We start from the raw sequence: 3,890 nt of genomic DNA on the forward strand, positions 1-3,890 counted from the left end.
ATCTGTAATTGAATGCAAAATTAAATTTTAAAATATCTTCGAATAATTAAAACGTATTATTATTTTTTTTTTACGTAAAAATAATGATATTTAAACATTTCTAATTCATAACAAATTTAATTATCTAAAATTATTCGAAAAATTATTTTAAACATAATTATAATGTTTTTTTCCATTTCAAAATGACAATTGTCGGTAATTTTTATAATTTAATATCTTCATTCTCCCCTTGGTATATTCTTCATGAAATCTCATTTCGAAGCACAATGATTACTTTGTCAAAACTGAAATGCATGACAGTTTACATTCGTTTCGTGCACACAATTTAACTTTTTCATTCTCGTTCGTTGTTATCGACTGAGCATTAATCACGAGTCAAGAGTTCCCTTGCGTTGAATTTCTTTGTTCGAGCACGAAGCGTGGGCACGCGTTGAGCTCAAGAATACAAACCTCGCTTTTAATTATGACCGAGGATATGCGGGATCTTGTGCTCGCGTCGAAATTCGCTAGCAGTAATGAAACCGCTTTATTCCCCGGGATCTCTGTTCGATATTCTTTCTTGCGCGTTCAAAGCACCTACAAATGCAGCTGTCCCGCAGCTATAAAACGGTTCCAATTACGTTTCAACGTTTCTCGACTTTTGTTCGTATTTCCCGCCACATTGTTGCGCGAATCTTTCGAGTTTCAAAATTTTTACACGAAAAACCGTATAAATTGTATCTCACGGGAATTGAGGAAAATTTAAAATAAATATTAAGAAATTGAAATATTTCTATAAACAAGTTATTATTTCATTAGCTAATTACTACTTTATTTAATAATACTTTATTTTATAATTTATTCCTTAATTTAATATTTACTATTTATATCGTAAATAAAATATTTATTAATGTAAGACTTGAAGATTTATTTTTTATCCTTTATAAATTGAATTTTTTTATACGTAATTTTATGATTTCAATGTATTATGTTACGATAATATATTTTATATTTCAATAAAATATTCATTTTAAAATAATATTTATAAATAATATTCGCAATATCGTACGAAAACTTTTGTCGTTCATTGTGGATCTAAATTAAAATATTTCAGAAGCGTTAATTCGAACAAATAAAAACATTTATCCATTTCTAAAATCTACTTTCTCTTACATAAACTCGCAGAAACGAAGATGGTGTCATTGATAATTGGACAATTCAAGTAAGTTTGAAAAGTAAGTAAGCTCAAGAGAATGATTTTTCTTTTGCAATACCAGGTATATACAAATACCAATTTTCAAAAGGAAACATCAGCTGTAGGAAGGACTTGAATTGGCGCGATGAATCTCAAGGAGCTTATACCTGAAGAATGAGACGTGTATGTCGTAGTAAGCACGTAATTGGGCCTTTGGAGCAACTGGAGGTTTCTTGGCGCGTGCGGGGGAGTGCATAAAGGAATCGAGTTGCAAAGGAATTCGAGAGTGCTATTCTATCGAAAAATCGGCCCTTTTCGAAAGTAACGGCCGGAAGATTGTCGCGTGCCAGTGATGAAAAAATAATATTTTTTTGGACAATCGAATAGAATGAAAAAATAAAAATTATACGATTATTTTAGCAGTAGGAAAAAAACTAATTTAATTTCTAAATTTAGCATGCAGTAGATAGATATAATAGTTTTTATAAAATTAATTTTTGAAGTGCTGCAAATATATTTATTCTAATATCTTTTTTTATCTTGTGTTATAAATTTATTGATATTTTAAAATGAATATATAAAAATATTATATTCACATTTTCATTTATTCCAATTTTTTTTTACTTTTTAACTGTTTTTATCCTACCATCCATTTCCTCCTTAATCTTATATTATATAAATTTATATATATGTGCAAATTAAGAAATCTTGTGAAATGATAATTTTCTTTAATTTATTCTATTCTTTCACAGTGTATATTCTCAATAAAATTTCTTTATTCAAAATTACTATAAATTATTATAAAACCAAATAATAATTTTTAAAATCAAAATTTCTGCAGCATCTTTAAAAATTTCTTTCAAATTCAGATTTTAATAATTTATACATTACATAAAATAAAAAGAAATTTTTATTCTCTATTAAAAATAGTAAAAAAACACGAGTAATAAAAAACAATTTTATTCTTACATTTCGTTCTGCTTTATTATATAACTCTTGTATTTTTATTCTCCATTACTTAATCATAATTTATTCGTTTATTAAATAATTTTATCGATACCGTAAAGGTAGCGGAATGACTTTCTTTCAGCAATATTGCATGAATAGCAGACATTTGCGGTTTACCTTAGAATCGACAGTTCTGACCAGAGAAGGTTTTCAACGTGTCTTTAAGAAAGATATATGTTTTACCTGGCCATCGAGGGATCGAACCTTTAAGACTTTCTATGGAGAAAACAACCGTGAGATTAAAAATCACGTGACAGACCTACCATTCTGGTGTGGGTTCGATGTAACTTTGTAAACAGATCTAATGAGTTAAATCACTTCTCGTGTCGGAATTAAGAATGATATATATTTTTTTTTTATTTTTGAGATTGAAAATTCTCGAATCTTTTAAAAATAATTTGCATTAATTAATTTAATTAAAATTAATTAATTTAAATAATTTAAGTTTATACTTTGACTCATTCCATTTGATTTCATTACTATATAATTTAATTGAAAAAGAAATATTTATAATTTTTTACAAATTACATTATTAGATCTGTTATTATCGATAAATCTAAATTTGAAAAATTTTGGAAAATCAGAAAATTTGTTAAACTTTTAATTCTTTACTCCTTAAAAATAAATAGATATATTTTTAAAATATAGATATTTCTAAAAAATAGATACTTTTTACAGAGAAGAAAGAGAGTTTTAAAGAGATTTTAGATATTACAAAATTTTTGAACTCGAGTTTCGCAAATCTAAAAATCAGGTTTCGACTCACCTCTAACTTCACTTTCTCTTTGCTTCGCGAGCATACTTGCATTCGAATGACGGGTGCAACGTATACTGAATCGCGCCGAAAATATGCATGCCCAATAAATCGTTCAGATTGTAATCTAACTTCCTACTCGAAACCCTATGTGATTTTCAATTACCATATTTTGCCAGAATTGCTAAAGGTGTGTTACGTATGTAAATGAGTAGAATGGTTACAAAAAATATTCATAGACACATATCCTAATACAACGTTTCTTTTCACCAGATTTTTATAAAAAATAAATCGATACGAAATTTTAATATATATTTAGAATCATTGATTCATTACACATAAATTCCAATAAAAATACAAATAACAATTTCTATTTTTATTTTTCCAAAATAAAATAAATATTAAATACTTTTTTCAACATCTTTCTTTCTATTTACAAATTGTAAAATTTGAAGGATATTCTCTTCTTTTACAATATTAAACTTTATCAAATCAAATTAAACGAAATATATATTAATTTAAAAAATTACTTATAACGATTCAAAAAAAAAGAAAAATACCAATAACACGTGGTCCAATGAACCCTCCATCCTCGAAAAATTTGTTTCTTCTGTTATCAACAGTCAACATTCCGATGGCCGGCAATCGTGAAACACCCACCAGCACCTTCAAACCCAGAGATCATCGAGCGTCCACCTGGGGCGAGTGGAGTGGCTGGCTGGCTTGGATCAGGTCACGGCACCGGGGTGGGGGTACATGCGAGTACAGTACAGACAGTATAGAGACAGCCGGTCTCTCCTGTTTCGTAGCCTCACCTAGGGACCCTTTCCTACATAAGGCCCCACGTCCTTACCCCACCACGTCAGTAGAGAACCGGCCGTTGAAGTGGCACGACCCGACACCTTCCCGGTCGCGCATCCGCAACCTTTCACGTTTCACCTCGTCACCACGAAA

The sequence above is a fragment of the Apis dorsata genome, unplaced genomic scaffold (assembly GCF_000469605.1).
Source record: "Apis dorsata unplaced genomic scaffold, Apis dorsata 1.3 scaffold_651, whole genome shotgun sequence".
NCBI classification, from domain to species: Eukaryota; Metazoa; Arthropoda; class Insecta; order Hymenoptera; family Apidae; genus Apis; species Apis dorsata.